Source organism: Candoia aspera, chromosome 2 (genome assembly GCF_035149785.1).
Source record: "Candoia aspera isolate rCanAsp1 chromosome 2, rCanAsp1.hap2, whole genome shotgun sequence".
Taxonomy (NCBI): Eukaryota; Metazoa; Chordata; class Lepidosauria; order Squamata; family Boidae; genus Candoia; species Candoia aspera.
This window is the reverse complement of record NC_086154.1, coordinates 88,487,286-88,509,241: the sequence shown is the minus strand read 5'-3', so window position 1 is coordinate 88,509,241 and position 21,956 is coordinate 88,487,286. Positions and strand designations below refer to the sequence as shown.

Genomic DNA, 21,956 nt, shown 5'->3' with positions numbered 1-21,956 from the left:
AAATTGATTTCCATCATCATCTCATTTACTGACAGAGCTCTGTCCAATCATATCCCCATAACTGTCCAGAATATATTCCAGTATTCTTCAAATATACATTAGCCACTTCAGTGCAATTCAGTAAGCAGTTGGCTTTTTGTTTAAAAATCTGTTGATACATTATAGGTCATCCATTTCTGACTATTTGATTTCACTATTTCTTTAACATTATTTGAAGAGCAGCATGGTCCATATACCCATTATATCCAATTCTGTGCAAAGATTTTTGCAAACTCAGTAAATAAAAGCACACAGTGAATCACCAGAGCATAGCCAGAATAGAAGTCTAGGAGGAAACAGAGCTGGAAACTCAAATTATTGGAGATACTCAATTCTAAAATGCTCCTTCCTTCCTTCCTTCCTTCCTTCCTTCCTTCCTTCCTTCAATTTATATGGCCACCCACCTCAAATTCATGACTCTGAGTAGCTAAAAAAAATTAAAAATTATGAAAGACAAGAGACAATATAAAAACCATACAATATATTGTAAGCGTCTCTTAAGAATTTAGCACTGGTGAGTTTTCAGCCAGTATGTTCCAGTGACATACTTCCAGCTTGTATATTCTATTCTATCATTGTCCTGTTCTGTACTTTTTAATTTTTTGCTTAATGCAAAGAAGTTTGGATTGCAGAATATATAGTATATGTCAATCTTACCACATAATTTCCTTTGCGCTAGGAATTATACACATCTGCAGTATCTCCTTATCCAATATTCACCACATATCTACTTCTTTACATATTTATATTTATCATCACTATCAAATATTGCTATTGTTCATTACTACTGAATAGGGCATTAAGCTGTGAAATGTTCAGGATTTTTGAACAGATGGGCTGATATCACCTTAAGATTCAGGCATCACCTACAAAGTCTCATAAAAGATGTGCATGCAAGCAAATTATCACCTAATTGATAAAAAATATTTTAAAAATAATTATAATTTTTTATGTTTTTATGATTGCACACTGCCCAGAGTCACTTGCTGAGATGGACAGCTACAGAAATCAAACAAACAAATAAAAGATGGTTTAAAATGCATATTTCTTTCTTTTAAAATAGAAGAACACAATTTTTCTTTTGGGAATGCTATATGCATTCTACAAAAGGGACCATACCTCCAAGATCTCTTCAAAATGAAACATTTCAGGACTTACTGATCTGAACAGAGGAAAGACAGATGCATGCTTAACTTTCCAACAGAGCTTTAAAAGACTTAGGAGTCCTTAACTTTGGCTAAGGAAGAACAGGTATACGGCTGAATACATGTTTATATTCTAAAGCAGTGTTTCTGTGCTAGCTGTGGAATTCTGGGAGTTGTAGTCCATCCATCTTAAAGTTGCCAAGGTTGAGAAACACTGGTCTAAAGCAAATAGGTTAGGTTGTTGTTCAATAATGGATTCTTCATTACTGGATCATTCTATTAAATATCCCTTCTTTCCTGGTACAACAGAAGACACACTGATTTTAATTTCAAATAATTAAAAGCTAATACATTTAGCTTTTAAAAGAGAAGAGCATTGTGTCAAGCTTTAACAGAAGACCATTCATTTGCTTTCTTCTACATACAGTAAGTCTGCCTGCCTTGAGGCACACAAAGCATGAGACAATTATGTTTCTCTATGGATACAGATTTGTCCCAGTACTCTAAAACTCTTTCTGTGTGACAGATCTGAGGTTGTTTCTAATCCAAGCATATAGCCTTGTAATTTAGCAAGCTAGGATTCAAAATTAATAACATGTCCTTGTGATAAAGATGATGTCTTCTTAATTGTAACAAAGAATTTCCTGACTGCCACATGAGGCAATATAAGTCCTTGCTCTACAGAAAAAATGGGCCTAATAACATGGAATCAAAACCTCCAAATTTTCAAACTGTGGACATAAGCCATAGAGAAGCAGTTTGCATGGAACTTCCTGGAATACACCTCCTAACTACAGTATCTAGCAAATACTAATAAATTCATTATATTTATATTTTTATTGTATTTTGTAATTGTAATGGTTTTCTATTTTAATCTTATTTTATTGTAAGCTGCCCAGAGTCCCCCCGTAGGGGAGAGATGGGCAGTGAATAAATTTATAAAATAAAATAAATAAAATAAATAAATTCAACTAACTAACAAATTCCCTTTTCACATACAAAGTTTGTGATACTAAACCAACATCTTGGGGAAAATGTGTATGCAATACAATGCCTAGCTCAACTGTTATTTCCAATGGAAGGACAGAGTCACATTGTCCTTTCTTCTGTTCAGTGTTCATATCTTGCCATCCCTTCCTCAAGTCTAAATAAAGTGCCATTAATCTTATCTTTAAATCAGACCAAGTAAACTACAGGAAGTAAAGCTCTAACCAGACAGTGTGTTCCTTCAAGTTACAGTGGGACAGAATTAAAAAATTCCAGACATAAAGGCTTTACAAGATCAGTTGAACGCCTGGAGGTTGAGCAACTTGGCTTTGTTTCTTCTGACCCTGCCTTAATCTGGATTTGAAAGAGCCTATGCATGTACCAACTTTACGTATAAGAGTTCTCTCCAGATGTTAGGAAGCAGTCTTCAGTCATAGACACAGATCCTAACGTCTGTCATGCAGAGGTTTCATTTAGGCTTTAGACCAAATGCAAGAATATCAAGGAATGGAGCTAGAATTAATTAACTTCCTTCCTCAGGGCATTCAAAAATATGTGATTGTTATTTGAATGTGGATATGTATGTCAAAAAGAATACATGACATTAAATCTCCCAAGGGACTGAGGTGGTAGAAGTAATCCAGTTCTTGATCACACAGATAAGCAACAGAAAGATATCATGATCCTTCATGCTCTCAGGACCCATTGTACAAGCTTTAACATTAAATTCCAACTATGTTTGCAGCTGTAAAATACTCTGCTTTGAATGGATCTACTCAACTCCCAGAGATACATATGGCTAGAATTGTAATAAGACTCACACAGAGGAATGCAAATTTTGTAGTATCCCACAAGCACTTGCATCAGGATGGCACTGGCAAGGCTTCATTATAGCAGTGACTCCTTCCCCATTGGCCAGGCTGGCAACAGGGCTACGATTTGGGTCCTGTGGGCAATCAATGTTGGAAGGTGCATTCTGTGGGATCCAGGCCTTTTGTTTCAGCTGCTGTTCAAGGCTCTCTCTTTCTTGGAGGACTGACTGGGTAGGGCTTGGACACTGCCTTAAATTGACTGGATTGGTGGTGGTGGTGGTGGTGGTGTTCTGTAATATGGCTGACTAGGAGACTTTGACTTGCAAATGCCTTGTTAAAGTTCTGGCTTAAAGCTGCTCTTCTCTGTCAAGTATTGGCTGAATTAGCAGCAGGTTCCCACAACAGGCTGCCCCTGTCATCAGCCCACTGAAGTATGTTGTGTGAATTCTGCCATTGGGGAATGGCAATGTTTGTGAGGAAAATTTAAAAAATAAAATGAAAAAGTGATGCTTTCTATCTCAACCTCAATATGTTTGGCTAAGGCTGGAATGGAAGGGTTTTCTTTGCCTGTGCGATTATACCAGAATATATACTAAAATGGATTTATATATTATTCTTTTCCCCCTGCCTCTGTGAGGAAAATTGATTAAAGGCCTACCTAATCCAGCATTTTATGTCAAACAGTGGCTGACCAGATGCATCTGGAAAACTTCTAAGCAGAGGTTGAAAATGTCATCTCTTTTCCACTGTTGCATTCTTCATATAAAATCCCCTCGCGTGCACCACAGAAAATGACAACATGAGATGAAAGAGACCCTAAATATATATCCAAAATCTTCTTTTCATTCTGCCTTATCCCTCTCCCTGCCACGGGGATACAAAGATTCTTGGTCTCCTGTTGCTGGGAACAGATTTTGAACCTGAGTTCACAGCAGGCTCAGGATGCCTCTATCATAAATGTTTTCCTGCTGCCTCCACTGAGGTGCTTTATCTCCCCAGCCTTCTGTTTCCTCCTTCAATATGGCCAAGCAAAATATGAGACTTTTAGGTTAGGAGGATATAAAGTAAGCACACCCCAGAAAGGGGATATGGGCACCTCCAGTGAGTGGTTACACCTAGGAGATGCCTACTACTGATTTTCAAGAATGTTGAGTTAGCAGCCTCAGCAAGAATAAGAGGGGCCCCCTGAATCTAGAATTCCTTCTCCCCTTTCCTCTTCTGGTATTACTGTAGGGGGTGATTGGAGACATCAGCTTCCTGTTTAAATATAAACACTGTATTTATTTTAATAGAAATACCTTAAACAGAAGGTAGACTGCTGGCTAAGAAAAGGATGGGCAAAGGATTGCACCAAAGAAAGTTAGATGTGCAGTCCAAGGGAGAGAACGGTGGGAAATACTTCATATCTGACCTCATTAGACTTTCATTCTCAAATACAGCAGTTGCAGGTAGCAAGGAAGCATTGGTAGGCACCTCTTTCTTCTCAGATCCAGCTGCTGTAAATATAAATTTTGGGGAAGGATAAGAATCCTAAATATATAGTTCTTAAATTTGTACCTTGTGTGCTCCAGTTGGGTCACAGAGTAAGTGGTGTGGAAATTGCATGATTTAAGATGCACGACATGGGACACTGATTTCCATGTTCCCATCCATCACTACTAGACTAGAACTAGGTAGAAGAAAGCTTCTATACATACTTGAATGAGTCTCTAGGCAGGCACAAATCAAGTAATTAACTGGAAGATTCAATCTATTGATAACAGCAACCAAAGAGTACCTAAATGAACTATAAAGCCATAGTAAAACACAGCATATTTTGTAGTCATTGAGTGTTCCACAAGAGGGTAGCATTAGAATATAAAATGGCATGGAAAAGGGTCTTGGGTGCGCTCGTGTCTCTCTTGCATATAAAATAGCAAAGAAGACAGAAGAAAGAAGAAAATTCAGATTAAAATATAGCCTGGAAATTCTTAATATAAGATTGTTGTCAACAAAATATCAGCCATATACATGTCTATAACCAATTACTATCCATCTTTTAACAGATTGTTTTTATATGGCATTTTTCAGAGAACCAGAATCTTGTCCCTTTAATGAGGAAAACATTCAGAATTTGGCAACCTCCATCCACTGATAAGATTGAAGGGTACATTTGTGAAACATTATTTGGGACAGCAGATGCTAGGAGAGTTCATTTGTTTGTTGGGTTATTTGAGCTAACCCTTTTAAACATCAAGAAATGTGGAATTGGTAGTCTCCAGATGACAATGGACTTTCTATCAGTCATCTCTGACCTGCTGGCCATGGTGTCAGTGGGGGTGGGAGAATCCAACAGCATCCAGAAGACAGTGGGACCAGAAAGAATCAGGAAGGATATACTGCAATATTCTCCCACCTGTTGCCTTCAAATGTGTTCAGACTGCAATTCCTCAGAAAATCAAACAGATCTGGAGACATCAGATTAAAAGAAACTGATGAAGTGGCTTCTTGATCCTCAAAACATGGTCTGAGATGAGGATATTTCTTTAGAACACTAACACTTAAGATGGATGGGTAACAACTAATGAGGTGCAAAAGGGAAAAGAGAAAAAGTAGTTATTTATTGTCAAGACAACAGCTAAGAAAGGTTGATAGTATGTCAGTAGACTCCAAATGAGGTCTGAGCCATGTTTTAAAAGGGAAACCATGTCAGCATATAACACCACGTCCAGTACAGGCAGGTTTACTGCTTGTATATCAAAACTTTATTTCCATCACAGTATTTCTCACATGTAAGTTCAAGTGGCTTGTATAGTATTAAGAGAATTATCCCATTGGAAAGCACATATTACTAGCAGCAATAGTCACTTACTCTAATTCACATAAATCTTTGAGAGTTTTTCTAAATTGATACCAATCTAATTTTAAAAATGGGTGTCATGACTAGATATTTTGATGTAATTTCATCATGCTGTTTCAGAGCTCATTCAGAGTTTTATTGTAAACCACCCAGAGTCCCTTTTGGGAGATGGGCAGTGATAAATTTGATTAATAAATAAATAAATTAATTAAAATCTCAGTTTAACATGCCATGTAAACATCTACTCCATATCAACAATTCTACATACCACCTGTGATATTTGGTTGCAATTTTTTTCACCTTTAAGTCAAGTTGGCTCCTGGTGACTAGCACAAACTCATCAGTGCAGTTTACCTTGCATGACACAGAAGGGATTTGCTACTGATTTCTTCTCTCAGTCTAGACTACAGCCCTGGAATTCCCAAGTAGTCCTCCATCCAAGGACTAACCAAGGCCAATTCTGCTTAGGTTTCTGTATCAGCCAAGTGTTGCCACTGCATTTGTTTTTGCAGTTATTATCAAAATGCCACAATGAAAATATATATAGTACTGTTTCTCATGTTAACTGGGAACATCCTTCCTTTGATATCTTAGCATATTACTCTGGAGAATTAGGGTCTCAAAGATTAATTCCTTGTACATAAATGAATCTTCTCCTTAGTGAAAGCATTTTTTGACATAGGAAAAAAAGATAAGATACTGCACTGATCAAATTACTGAAGGGTTTTTCCTGCTTCAGTATTCAGACATTTAGTACTTACTGAATTGGGCCTTAAATTAATCATATATTTATTTATATCATTAAATATTGGTGGATCTATCAGAATTACTGTATGACAGCTCTCCATGTATGAGATCCAGTGAATAGGGCAATCAAAGTAAAAATCCATCTGGGTATCTTAAAAATGATGGATATGGGTTGCACTGTCAACTTTTATTTAATGCATTCATGATATGAGACATGTTAGAGCTACTGCAGCAGTAAAGAAAAGGGTCAACCTATACCATGCATGCATGCATGCATGCATATATATACAGTGTGTGTGTGTGTGTGTGTGTGTGTGTATATGGAAAATGGTTCAGTTTCTGCCTATAACTGGATTAACCACTGGCTAAACTAGCTGTTAAAAGTCAGTTCATCTGCTCAGAAGTGGATCCTAATCATAGGTTCCCAGTTACTTAATAAATATAAAAAGAGCAGGTCTCTGATCATTGTAAAACAAATTATGGGAAGAAAACCCTCAAGCACTATTCTACCCTGTTGTTTTGTGAGAAAGGAGCCTGTGTGTATGCTTTTTCATAGGAGGCCAATGAAAGCACACTTATGACTAACACTTTGAGTACTGCTGCTTGAAATAACTGATCAGAAACACTCAGTAGATATCAACACTGCACTCTGTGAGGCTCTTGGGACACTAGAGCTGTCCAAGGATGACAGGGGTTGACACCATCCATACAACTCATGAAATTGAGTTTACTCAATCTAATATGAAGTATGAAACAGTTCTTCAGAGAATGGAAGGGCACTTTGGATCCAAACCATAATAGGGACATGTAGCTTTCTTACATTAATACTGTATTTTTCCATATAATGATCTTGTGTAAATAGCCCTTAGACAATATTTCTTAATGAGACATGTTTAAGTTTTCTTTGAAAAGTTTTTTTATGGGGTGGTTTTAAGAAATTTTCAGCCAGAGGCAATGCTGCTTATTAACAGGACCACCAAAAGCCCTGAGAGAAGAAGGTCAAAGTAGCAAACTCTAGCCAGCTTGAAATTCTCCCTCAAAGATGCAGGAAGCAACTATGTCAATAAACAACATGAGCTATAGCACTGAAATCAGTGGTAACTCTGAAGACACAACACCCTCAGAAGTCGAAAAGAAACAAACAGATGAAGACATCAGAAGGTATTTTTGCATCCTTTAGATGAACTGAACTGCAGATCAAAGTGAGTGGGATAGAAGGAAGGAGATCTGAGCAGGTGAGCAATTGTCAAGGCAGGAGACTCTCAGCATCTTAATCCACAGAAAGTATCCGCTCTGGGGACCCGTGGCTTCCTAGAGCATTAATGAAACATTCCATACCTGCATGGCCCTCCTTTCCCATGCTTATACCCAGTTATCTTAGTAACATTAGGAGTGTTTCTCCCCACTCCAGGTGTTAGGATTTCAGCTGCTCAAAATTTCTCCAGTCTGCAATTTTTTCCTGATTTTTGCTGAAGCAAGAAGCATTTGAGAATCCAGCCTAGCTTTACATCCTATTTCTATCACAACCAAATTTTAGGTAATCCAAAGCCCAACAATTAAAACAAGGCCAAAGGAAAACCCAGAAAGCCACAGTGGTGCTAAATTGTTTAATCATAGAACAGTATTTAAAGATTAGTCTTCAGAGTGAAGCAGTGGGAACTGTGGGATAATCCACACTGCCTAGTTGCCCTGATGGCAGAACAGAACAACCATTTTTGAAGACATAAGCCTTTACTCATCAGCCTCCCATCACAAATTTGACCTCAGGATGTGGTTTTAAAGTAGTATTTTCCTCTTGTATTGCCTTGAATGCTCCTGTTGGTTTCAGCTATGTGAAACCCTTTTACCTCAAGTGACTGAAAAAACAATGAAATGGTGCTACCTACTGCACTTACTTAAAAAAAAAAAGCTCTCAGCTAGCTAGCTGAAAGAAAGAAAACAGTAATTAAAAAAAAGAAAGGTTTCTACAAGGTTTCAAGCCAGTAACCACTTATGTATCAGGCAAAGGTCTACCCACTGTGCTATTTTACCACTGATGATAAATAAAGGTCTAGAAGTCAGTGAGAGAACACAGCAGCAGGGGAATTGTCCAGTGGAGGGTAGCCTGCAGTGTGGACTGAATAACCTCGCAATCTGTTGCTAATGTATCTTAGCTCAGACATGTTTTTCTTAAACCAATTTAAACTTAAGCTGCCATGAGCACAGAACAGGAGCAACTTAAATTGAAAGTATAGATATGCCCTATGACATCAGGAAAAGAAGGCCCTTGGGCATCTGCAAATCAATCAGACCCATAAAGAAGCTATATTCTGAGGAAGGATACACAGAAGATCAGATTGGGAAAGACCTGTTACATAATCATCCCCATGCATGGATCCATAGTGCTCGCTGATTCTGTTTGCAGAGTTCTTGATTTAGAATCTTTCAGCTTTGGAAGCTCGAGTTCCTGTTGCTGCCTTCCTCATCACAAGCATTTCCTTCCAGTGGCAGGTGAAGGCTGAAAGGGAGGGCCAGGGAGTAATCATTGTTTCTAACATAATACAAAAGACTTCCTGTTGCTCCGGCCTCAAAATAATTAGCCACCCAAAAAAACAGAGGCCTATCATGGAGATAAACAAAACAAGCCTTTGGAGAAAGAAGTTCTATCCTGCTTTCCTGCTCCTAAATAGATAGATGTGTGTGTGTGTGTTTGTGTGTATAAAACAGAAAATTAAGCAAATATTCTCAATTTCATGACAATTTAGTATCTTCAGTTAACAGGTGTTTATTTCTGAGAAAATAGGTGAGGTATACTTTTCCAAGAATAATCATTGAAGACTATTCCTATAGAAATTGGTGGAACCAACCATAACATCACCTCTTTCAATGCCTTGATTTAAATTAAGCCCTCAAAACCCCTCAAAGTGTTCTCAGCTATTTCTGTACCCCTTCAGGGCTTTAGTCTCAGTGCCCACCTTTGGAACTGAACCCTATGGTCACCCTTATAAACTAACACTGAAGAAATTCAGGCAGTTTATCTATCTTGCCAATAGGCCTCCCAGGTCTTTTCCATTCATAAAATGTTTTCAATGAGAAAGGAAGAATGTGAATGAAGGCCAGAATCCTCTAGGAAGTCCTCCACCAACGGGAAATATAACTCTCCCAGAATTGTTCCTTTGTGCCTGTGGTTTTCCTAGGTTGGCTGAAATTCTGATTTGCTGAATAAAACAATTTACTTTTCCTATTGACTTGTCCATTGTCTGATAACATACACTGAAAAACCACAGAAATTATACTTAATTGTTCCTCTCTCCTGTATTTACTTGAGTAGGCTGTATAGTGGTGACCACAAGAAAAATAGGCTTGAGGGGGGTGGCCAGGCAAAAGCAAGAGACCAGCAATTAAGATGTGCAGATTTATTCCTCTGAAGCCAAAATTTAGTTAATTTTTGAGATGAACGATTCTGGAGTATTTCAGATCACCTTGCCTGATTTCAAATCAAGTAAGAAGAGAGCTCCGATCAACGAATTATTTTTCTAGAAATCCATGTTTGAATGAAGAGTTTCTTAAAGGATGAAGGCTAGTTGTGTGACCCTATTTGCTGCTTTCTGCCCATTCTTTTTCCTTCTACTCTAGGTGGAGTACAGTGGCTACCCAATTACTTACCCATAACATAAAGCCAAGTATGTCCCAAAGGTTTTCCAGAACTGTCACAACAGAGGAAAAAACTATTAAAACTGATCTTATTTAAGAATTACGTTTTCAGAATAAACGTCACTGTGTTTCTATGAAATCTTACAGCTTACTCTACTTGTCCACAGTCTTATCTATGATGCCTGTTTAAGAATTATAGGCCCACAAAAGAGACTGCAGCAGGGTCCTTTAGAAATGCCTGTTACTTTAAAAAAAGCTTTAATTTCTATTAATGAAGCTGAATTATGATAGCTATGAATTAGGTGCTCAAATATTTTTGAGATAATATTGAATCTAATATCTTATTTTAACTGGAAATTTTAAAATAACACTTCCTTTAATGACAGGTAGTAACTTTTGTCAAATATTTTTTTTAAAGCACCAATATGAAGGTCTGATAATAGAGTAACTCCTCTTAAACCAAATAGTGGCAGATGATCAATTAGCTAAACATTATTTAATTGCACATGTGGGGTTTATTTTACCTAAAAGGACACACAGAATGGACATAACTGGCAATTTCTTGCCTAGTGGCATCCAGGAATTTCATCTTCAAATGGCACTTGTTCACTACAATATGCACAGAGGACAAACAAATGTACACATATACATTACACAAAGAACAAATCTGACGGGTGACATGTGAAGTGGTCTGGTTCATTTGGATTTGGATTTTTCTGATGTTTCCTGTCATTAATTGGTTCCATCTACTGCTTTCAGGCAGAAATTATTAGGACTGTATATGCTACAGATAACTTATTTTTACTGTCTTATTTCTCTTTGTTATCACACACACACACACACACACACACAACTATGTTCATGCTTGACTTTGCTGCTGCTCTACCTCACCTCTTCTTAGACAGCTCAGGAAAACTTATCTGGGATCTCCCTTCATTTTATTCCCACAGCAAGAAGCTTGTGAGATAGGAAGAACTGAGAGAGAGTCACCCAGTAAACATCTTCATCAAGTTAAGATTTAAATCCTGTCTCCTGTTCTTGGTCTAATCTCGTACTACAACAACTCTGTTAGTAAAGCAGCTGTAACAACAGCAACAAGTAGCTCGTGCACACGCTATCTCTCTGAGATGGGCTGCTTACCATTTATGGAGGACACATCTTCCCAATGCAGCTTTCACCTTGGGGCCAGCCTGCTGCTAAGGTTGGATCAAAGAGATCTGGCAGGAAAGTAGCATTTTCCAACAAAAATACGAACAAGCCTTTCTATGCAAATATTTTGATTCACATGAAGGAAAACCATAAGCAAGGTCAGTAATTTCCTAGACTCAAATTGGGCTGCTGCAGGAGTTTGCTATTTGGGACATGGCTACACCATGACAAGTCCACTTCCATGGGAAAGAATGACTATTTGCAAAGGTAACCTTGCTCACATATGAAAACTGTTGAATATTTTATTAGGTTTTAGGTTTTCTTATATGGGATCTTTGGTCAAGACCGTAATAAAATTTTGGTATCATCTACTGTAGGATTGTCGTCTCCCATCCAGCCACAGCGCTCTGGTGGCTTTTACCCAAAGCCTTGCCTAGCAGCCAAAGTTTTTCTTTCTTTCTTTTCTCCTTTTGGCCCTGGAAGGAATAGCATCCTCATGGAATATATTCCACGAAGTCTCTATTCCTATAGATAACTGCTGCTGCTGCTGCCACGTATCCTCACATATGAACATCTAGGAGACAGGGCAGAGGGTGTGGAAAGTTTTGAGTGAGAACTAAGGACTGGTAGCAAATCAGTTCAGCTACATCAGGCACAGGGTCAAGGAGGAAGGGGGATTGGGAAGCTACTGTGAAGCAATCAGCAGACAGTGGGAGAAGAGAGAAAAGATGGGAGACTGGCTTGTGCCTTACAGACCTTCTCACTTTTTGATACCCCGGGGCATTCTCAGTTTGATTGCTGCTGCCTCTAGAGTGGTTCATTGGGGAAACCTCTGGCTTTTCATAAGGCCCAACTACTACTTCATCCCCAGAGTCTAGATCCAACTTTTTCATCTGCTGTCACAAGATGAGTGGTTAGCTTGCTTGTCCCTTTGGTGGGAGTGCATGGGGATGGGAGTGTCCTTGATTTAGCCCCTCAGGCTCCCCTAGCAACTCCCTTATAGACAGTGACAGGCTCCAAAGAAGCAGACAAGGGGCAGGTAAAGAGGATAAGCTCATCCATCTTGGGGGGGGGGGGGGTTGCACAGAACACATGCCTTAATTTTGAGGCGTAGCAAGAACACTGTGCAAGCATTATTTTTCCAAGCAACCTGCTTTCCCCAAATCTTGAAACAGGAAGAAAGCACATCACTGGACACGTGTGCATCAGCCCAAACAGTAGTTTCAGTCACACTTTATACTGTGCAATTGTCCTGCCTCAAACATGAACTTGCATATGAGATCCAGAAAAAAAAAAAAAAGGATTTGTAACCTTTCCATGTTTTCCCATCTTTTTTTTAATCTCTTAAAGTTGGAAGAGGAGAAAATAGAGTAATTGTATACTGTATTCTGACTATAGAGCTAAGAGTACTATTACTAAGTACCTAATACCGGTTCACAAATAAGAGTGTGTAATACATTAACCAGACCTGCTGACCCCTCAGTATTGTCACAAAGAAGAATAAACCTGTGCTATGCATGTATCAGAGATCAAAGAATCATTTTTCAGCCCAGATTAAAAGAAAAAAGAAAGGAAAAATTCCATTATGATGAATTCACTGTAAAACAAGAAAAGATTTATACCTTGTGGGGCTTTTATCTCTACAAGATCAGAATGATTAATGTTCTCTTTTCTGATAAGCCTGAAAAAATAGCCTTGACAGATGAGCATGAAAACAGTATTTTAAACAAAGGGACTAAAAATGCAGGGTGGGAGTGGAGATTCTTACATATCTGTGGTCATGTCCAGCTAGCAGCGTGATTTACTGGAGAACATGTCTAGTAAAAGTCTAGACCCCTCCTTCTTTATTATGAATACTTAAATATATCCAATATAGATATTTTATCTACAGGTAATATATGCCCAGGAAAGAGTTGCTTTGCTGCTGGAAGAAAAGTGAGAGGAAAGAATGCAGTGCCCATAAAAGATAGATTAGACTTCTGACTAGTCTCTCTGTACTGTAAAAATAAGTGTCTAAAGTGGTTTCAAGCATGCAAAAGACCCAGGAATGAATTAGGAATAGCTTGTAAGATGCCTGAATATCTCAAGGAAAGTAAAACATTCCTTTGGAAAGCAGAGCACACACAAACTGTTTGATCCTGTCTTATTATTCTGACTTTGTTACTGGTCCTATCCTAAGCAGAAAAGTGTTAACTTAAAAGAGAGCGCATAAAACCCCATGTTTATTTAGTGTGCTCTCTGTGTTTTTGTTTGACACACCCTCTGTGCAATTCTGGCAATAAAGCCTCCCCTGTATTTTATGTTTGCTTGATCTATTCTGGTATGACAATCTTAAATTTAGAAGTCTTTTCAATTACCACAGTTCAACATGAGTATTAGGCATCACAACAGGGTTCTGGAGCAAAAGAGAAAGAAAGAGAGGGAGAGTAAACATTTGTACACTGAAAAGACTCTGTCCCAATATAATAAGAAAAAAAATCAAGCCAGGGTTTGTCCTTTGTCAGCTCACCATATGAGCACAACCTTTACAACACATTCACTGGGCTACCTTAGTGACATAAAGATAACTCATGATTGCCCAAGCTAATCACACATAGACCACAGATTTGAGGAGACAGCAGGAGCAGGCATCTTCCGCAGCCAAGGGTCAACATGTCCTTAAAAAACAAAACAAAACATTGTTTCAGCTCCTAAAGGTTATGGGAAGGGGGCCTGAGAGTAAATCAGTGAAGTTTTCATGATGTAGTAGATGTCCCATTTTTCATGTGATGTACATGCCTTCCTCTCTCATTAGTTCTGTTGAAGAGGAAAGCATGATTAGATGTTTAAAATCCACAACACACTGCAATCATCAATATACAAAAAAATCGGCCATGATTGTGCTGTCCTTGAGGGTGGCCTGTTTTCTTCTGGGGGAGATGGGCGGTAATAGAAATTAAATAAATAAATAAATAAATAAATAGTGGAAATTCCTGTTATTCACATTGCCTCCCAGTCCTAGTGCACAATCAACCAGTATGCATTATGTAGTAGCAATCAAACATCCCACCATGACTACCAAGAGAAAGAGAGGGGGAAGAGGAGGAGGAGGAAGAGGAAGAAGAGGAGAGGAGGAGGAGGAGAGGAAGTGGAAGAGGAGGAGGAGGAGGAAGAAGAGGAAGAGGAGGAGAGGAAGTGGAAGAGGAGGAGGAGGAGGAGGAGGAGGAGGAGGAGGAAGACATTAATGTCTATGGAGCTTCCAGTGTTCTGGTGTTTGTGTAGACACAGCAAAAAAATGTACTGAAAAGCCTAAAAAGACTGCTTGGTCACCATGACACCAGACATGCATTACATTCCAAAGCCTGCCTGAATTATGAAGCAAAGTGAGGCCTGACTTCAGGTTAAGTAACTTCCTAAACCAGGTGTGTTGGGTGGGGGAGACTGAGGGAACAATGCATAACAGCTATCTAGCAGGATGTTTTTGCAAAGTGCCAGACAAAATTTACACAAATGGATGTGGCCAATTACAAGGAGTATATGTGAATTTGGGAAATGCTAAGAAGTTGTCCCTGGGGGAGCTGGGGGTGTTGACGACCGACAGGAAGCTCTGGCGTGGGCTGGTCCATGAAGTCACGAAGAGTCGGAAGCGACTAAACGAATAAACAACAACAAAGAAGTTGTAGGTTTGCAGGACGCAAAGGACACTCAGCGATTGGTCAAGGATGAAGAAGCAAGGATGAGCATTGATTGTTTGAGATATTGGGTGCAAATTCTAATTTGCAAAGATATAGATGTGCCCCCAGTTATAGCATTTGAATATATCAGCAGGTATTTGGGAAAAAAAATCTGGAAAAAAAAAGAAAAATTAGAAATCTGACTTGGATTTATTAAGCCTTGCAAAGACTTAGGAAACAGGCTAGTGATTTGGAAAAAGTCAAGGCATGTGAGTGGATTTGGGGAGTTCGAAATTACTATAGCTGTTTGGAACCTTAGTGGAAAGAATCTAGGGTTTGGGAACATATAGATGGGCTGATAAAGGGATCTGGACAGGCAACGTTTAGACAGAAGACATATTCATACTTGGCCCTATTTTTTGTCTGCTTTCCCCAATACACAGCCAAAACTAGTGAAATTAATAGAGATATGATGATGATTGGGGAAATGTTCAGGGAAATAGCTCAGTGGCAAAAAACATAATGTGAATCCTAAAGTTCCAGGTTCAATGTGAGGTATTCCCAGGTTTTGGTAGAGAAACTAGGACAGCCACCATCAGTCTATAGCCACCAGACAGTCCACTATAAAAAATTCTGACTAGAGAGACAAATGGTCTGACCTGTATACAGTGCATTCTGTATTGTATTAGTCCTCAAGCCCATTTGAGATATATGTGCAATAGAGAGTACAAAGGGTATTTCTGTACAACAGCAGAGGCATCTGCCTATATTTCATGTCTAAAATAGCTTAGGGATACAGATGAAATGCTCTGCTCTTTGCAAGGATACAAACAATTGAGGGTGGGGAACTGTGACATAGCGAGTTATTTTTCATCTTATAGCCAATGGCTTCAAGGAATATCCCTAACTACCTCCTTTTGTAGGATGACAGTGAAATTGATATAAACAGAGACAGGGTGTTTTTACAGACATGGCTATTTTTGATCTTTGTTTGTTTGCTCCTTAGTCACTTTGTAGATGCATTTAATTTGGTGTTTTGCATTCTGTGCAGGGAATTGCACATTTTGCAGATACAATAACAGATTATTTAAAAAGCAGGGTAGGGAGTGGGAAATGACTCTATTGGTTACCACCACCATCTACTAAGCTTCTGAATAAATGTATTGTCTAATACACAAGAAGGGCTATTTTAAAAAAAACTGAAAAACTCTCCAAACAGCATACGTTGAGACTTTGGAAGAATGAGTATTATCTTGTTTGAATGGCAAAGATTTAGCTATACAAACTGCTCTGAAAATTGATACCTATGGACAAGTTCATGCTTTTCAAATGACCCTTGTTACTTTTATGTTTTAAAAAGTTGTCACCAAAGCAGAGTTTTCACAATAAGCCTTAAAGCAACAACCATCCATATCAAATTTTATGAACCATATTTTTTCTAGGGTATCGTGTGCTTTTAAAATGATTCAGAAAAGGTCTTTCAATGAGTCAGCCCATTAAAGCAACTACATCTTTTTATAGGCCTGAATGGAAGCTGCTTTAAAGATGTGCTGCATTTGTGTTGCCATGAGTTCCTAAGCACTCTTGCAAGTTATTTCAAAAACAGGTACAGTCCTATTTTTTTCTGCTTTTAATAGTTTATTTGTACATTTCAGGTTGACTTGAATGCAATTATTTTAAACAATGAAGTGATGCATTTTGGGAAAAGAAATAGAGTTATCCAGAACAAGTCTTAAAAGTTCTAAGATGAAATAACCAAGAAAAGTATAGTGTCCTGCTCTTTTTTTTTTTTAAGAGGGAGACAGGATCACATAGTGCTAATTCAATTTTGGAGCTATCTATTATATTGCAAGACTGTTTTTCATATAAACTGTTTATGCATCTTCAGAGTGTCTTCATATTTTTTGAAAGCAATATTTCTACACATCAATTGCAATGGGAAACACAGGAGACAATTTTGCCGGATGTTGTTTTAAGTGCTAGTACTCATCCACTAAAACATACCATAGAAACCCAAAGAACACAAAATGCCCTATTTTTATACCCTTGCTTCCCAATGGGAGAAGAAAATGTAAGAACATACATGCCCATTTTTTAAACCCACAAGAAAAAACAGGCTCATCTTTGTTAACCCCCCAGACTTCAACCACAATGATGATAAAAAGCATAACCAGGAAAGCTAAGCTAGATGTGCTTATATTTGCATTCTCAGATATCATATTCCCAAATGCCCTGCAGTAAGTCTAGAGCCTATTTAAGCCTTTGTTATTCTGCTTCATTGGTAAATTCCATGCTGTACATATTGTACTGGCAAAAATGCAAGCAACTCTGATTTGGTATATGAGTTCTAATTTTGCAAATCTTAGTTAAATCAGAAAAGAGCTGTGGTCTTGTAGTGGGATATGCATGAACTGTGACTGTCAGGTAAAAATATTTGGTTGTCAACAATATTGTATAGAAAAATGGAATACAGAAACAAATGCTTCCTGCATGCTTGCTTCAACTGCTCAAAATAAAAATAAAGCCTAGATTCTAATCCTAGCAGAAGCAAAATCCTCTGTAACGGGTGGGAAGGGAAGATGGTAGTCTATCACTCATATTAGGGTCCTTGGAAGAGTAACACAGGTGCTCAGTTAGTGCTAAGCTGGTGCTCAGAACTTGAGCGGTATGCTATGCTACCACTTTTGGACCATGCAAGGGTTTTCATGGCTATTCAGAAACTGCTTGTGAAAAAGGATATGTCTAGGATAACTCATATGTCTAGCTCATATGTCTAGGATAACACTGAAAGAGCTTCTCAGCAGGCATGGAAAAACTATAGTCCTAAACTTATTTACAAATACATTTTATTTATTTTGGGTGTCTTCGAGTCGGTGTTGATTCCTGGTGACTGCCTGGAGAAGTCCCTGCAGTTTTCTTGGCAAGGTTTTTCAGAAGTGGTTTGCCCTTGGCTCCTTCCTAGGGCTGAGAGAGAGTGACTGGCCTAGGGATCCCCAGCTGGCTTAGCCTAAGGCAGGACTAGAACTCACAGTCTCCCATTTCCTAGCCTGGTGCCTTAACCACTAGACAAAACTGGCTCTGCACTAGACCAAACCACTACACCAAACAAATACATTTACAATGGAATAAATCTATTTGCCAATGGAACTTCAATGGAATACACGTTTGTTGGATTCTTACCCATAATGTCTCCCTATATGTTGCTGCTTTTAAGTTATTTTCCTCTAGCCTGCATTGGCTACAGAAATGATCCGGACAGGGGCAGATTTTTAAAGGCTGGGCACACGGATGTAAGGTAATGGAAGGATGAGCTTTGCTCCCCTCCCTATGTACTCCTTTAATGTAAACTATTACCCAATATCCCGTTTTATATGCTATCAGTTATCTTGGGGCTAGATACTGAAAGTTGAAAAATAATAACAACATCTGGTTTGATCCTTACCTCCTCAAATTGCTTTGGATTCCCAAATATGTAATATGTAAGATATTCTTACGTATCCCTGTTATAATAAAGACTGTTATTCAAGCTTTTTAATGGGTTCACTCATTTTTCTAAGTCATAATTTGTTTTGGCATGATTTGTTGATTAAACCTCTACTAGTCGGATTCACCCAACACATTAAGACATAAACCATGGTTTCCCAACCACAATGCTTGGCTTGCTCAACATTCCAAAACAAAACCAAGCATACTATATTATGGGTTTAGCCATTTTATGGTTGTCTTGTGCAAACCAGGCTTCTGATTCTATCACCACCACTCTTCAGTATTACACATTGCTGAAAACCATTTTGGTCAAAATATTCATTTGCATTCATTTACCTCACAATGATCAATCCTCTACTGAATTCCAGAGAAAGGCATGTAAGTAAAATGACCACAACAGTTTTCTTGAAACACAACACTAGTATAATTTTACAGTGTCTCTTACTCAGTTTATTAGATCAACCTTTCCAGATCTGATGCCCTCCAACTGTGTTGGGTTTTAAGTCCCGTAACTCCTGGCCATTAGAGTCTTACATATCAACATCCATGTTTATATAGGACCTGGAATGGTGGTCTATAGTAACTCTGGCAGGCACTATATGAGCATGTCCTGCCCCAGCAAGAGGACAGCAGACTACTAAATCCATGTTTCAAGAGATGTCTGTAAGTGTGAATTCACATGTGTATCTTTAAGATAAACATGATTTTAACATCACCATCACCCAATAGTTGATCTCCCAGAAAAAGAGAAATCAACAATGGGAGTGCCAGATTATGATATAAATAAAGAACCACAATAACTTAACATATCTAACTAAGATGTGGTTCATTTCAGGCATAGCTGATTAGTAGCTATTGTGAAATGCTCAATCTGCAACATTAATGGAACAGCTAGAGTATTTTCTGCATCACTTGCAGTCTTTTCAGATAATGGACATCAGGGTACCTCAAGATGGAATGCTCCTTGTGCTACCAATGAAATTACATCATTCAGTACTTCCATCCAAAAGAAAAGTGATGGAAGAAATGGCAAGAAAAGTTGGGAGAGCTACAGAGGCATAGTAAGATCATCTGCGCCCTCCATAAATGAAAGAGGAGTTTGCCAAAAAAAAATTATCCCTAGAAACATTTAAAATTGTTTGGGAAGGATTATGTTTGACACAATTAGATTTACACTGTTTATTAATTTTCTTTCTTTCTTTCCTTTAACCACGATCAATTATAAACCATATCATTATGTAAGCAAATGGGGGTGGGGGGGAAGACTAGCACATGGAGAAAAAGGACTACATCAAGACCTTAAGTTGGGCCTTTTTAAAAGGAAAAATGGGACAAATTCAGTTTTGGGGTTTATATTTGACTTGGAATTATAATACTTCTAAGTATTATAATTTTCTTTGGTTCCTTCTGAGAAGCTCAGGGCAGAAAATGCATCAAGGCTGGAAACATAGGCTGAAGCCTCAGGAACCAGAAGCTGGAAGGAAGAAAGGAGAGCAACCAACTGAAGGCCAAAGCTGAGTTCATCAAGCAGTCTGCCCTTTTCCCAGTTAAGTTAGCCTGTGGCCTTCAGTGTGATGGTGGACACTACTCTGTGGCCAATGCTGAGCCAAAATTTAGCTGCCAATGTAAGTGGAGAAAGAGATAGTCCCTTGCCTTCATCTCAGACACTATTTGTATGCCATTCTAACAATGTCAGTAGGGCTTTACTTCAGCCTTCTCACATCCCTTGCCTATCAGATGTGTTGGACTCTAACCACCATATTTCTGCTTTCTGGCTAGGGATCATAGGGTTATGGTCCAAAGCACCTGTAGGGCATCAGATTGAAGAATGTGACTTTGTGGAATGGAGAAACCAGACATTCTTAGTTTCTGTCCTGGGAAGTTTACCATCTTTCAGCAATTGAGGGATGTAAAGGCCAGTGATGGAGGCAGGCAAAAATTAATCCATAGGAATGATATTTACAACAAAGTATTTGCATAATCAAGTTCTAAATAAGCTTTGCAAAAGCAGTTAAAAAGCAACAACAACATTTAATGTGCCTGGAAAGAACTACTAGGTATTATGGTCTCTTTTCTCATCTCTGAAAATCTGTAACCTCTCACATGCAATTATTCTAATGTGCAATGGATACAACATGAAAGAAACTTCATAACAATCCAAGACCCCAGGTAGCCAAACATTTAAATGCACTTTCTTCAGCAGTCAAGCCTGCACACAAAAATCATTTAGATTCATTCCACCAAGTTACATGGAAGGATAGCAGCATGAACCATATCACTGACTATTTAATGGCTTAACTATTGCTTCAGTGTGGTGTTTGATGAAAGGAGTCTTGAACTGCAAAAATGCAGAGAGGGAGGGGGGGGAGAGAGAGAGAGAGAGAGAGAGAGAGAATATTATTGGGCTCCTTAAAAAAGAAATCTCTGAAACATTTTTGTGGTTTGTTAGCCAGCAAGAAGTAATAAATGGTATTGAAAGGTTTCCAGCTGCTAGGAATACTTACAACCTAGGGGCTTTTGAATTTTTGGCAAATTTAAAAATACTATATACTGGCTGAGTTCTCACAACATGTTAGGCTAAAATGGGTTTGGATAGACTGACTTAGGGCATTGTGCAAACCCAGCTAGTGTAGTAATGATTCAAAGGGCAAAATAAGATTAGGAGCAGCCCTGTGGACATGAATGCAGCACCTTTGGGAGCCTATTGGTTTAAGGAGTTGCCAACAGGTGCTGTGTGCATGCCCATGGAGCTCCAAACCAGTTTGCCTTTTGAATTTGGATCTCTGGACAGCCCTGATAATTGTGTAATGTGTCTTTTGATCTCAGACACCGAGGTTAAAACCATTGCTCAATTAACCATAGATTACTGTGCTGGGTACACACAACCTCCAAGATTCCTAACCAAATGAATTGGTCGGATTCTACTGATTAAGGCCCCATTTTTGCTTATTTGTTTTCTTTTGTTTTCCTTCCCCATTACACCTAAACAGCTTCCTGTTGCATCGCAATGTTGTCAACTTTATCTTTCACTCTTTCTTTAAAGCTAACTATTCCCTATTTTGGCTATTTTTTTGCACCATTATTGGTACTGGTTGGGCACATTCAAAACTAATTTATTTATTTATTTATCAAATTTATATGGCTGCCCATCTCACACAAGGTGACTCTGAGTGGAGCACAATAAAACCAAGAGTTAAAACAGTACATAAAAACCATTTAAAACAAATGTAAATAAAAAAACAAGGTGACGAAACAGAACACATCAGGATATTAAACATGATGCAACCAATGCATGGGTTCCCTGTTGGCAGGAGATCTCCAGGCTTGCTCAAAAAGCCATGTTTTAAGGGATTTCCAGAAGGCCACAAAGGTCAGGGCCAGCCTCACCTTAAGGGGGATGATGTAGATCTAACAGGGAAGAGGTGGTCCCTCAGAAAACCTAGCCCCATGCCATGTAGGGCTTTAA

At 38.5% G+C, this 21,956-nt stretch overlaps 1 protein-coding gene across 2 annotated transcripts in view; it reads right to left on the bottom strand.

Moving 5' to 3' along the window:
- Positions 1-21,956, bottom strand: part of AFAP1L1 (actin filament associated protein 1 like 1) — a 90,825-nt gene that overhangs the window by 35,405 nt on the left and 33,464 nt on the right. Inside the window, exon 1 of one of the 2 annotated variants that reach the window (XM_063292413.1) lies at positions 3,642-3,757. The exons of the other annotated variant lie outside the window; for it this stretch is intronic. The gene's annotated coding sequence lies outside the window, so the exon portion shown is untranslated. Of the gene's footprint in view, positions 1-3,641; positions 3,758-21,956 lie in introns of those variants that run through there. 2 annotated transcript variants of the gene reach the window in all.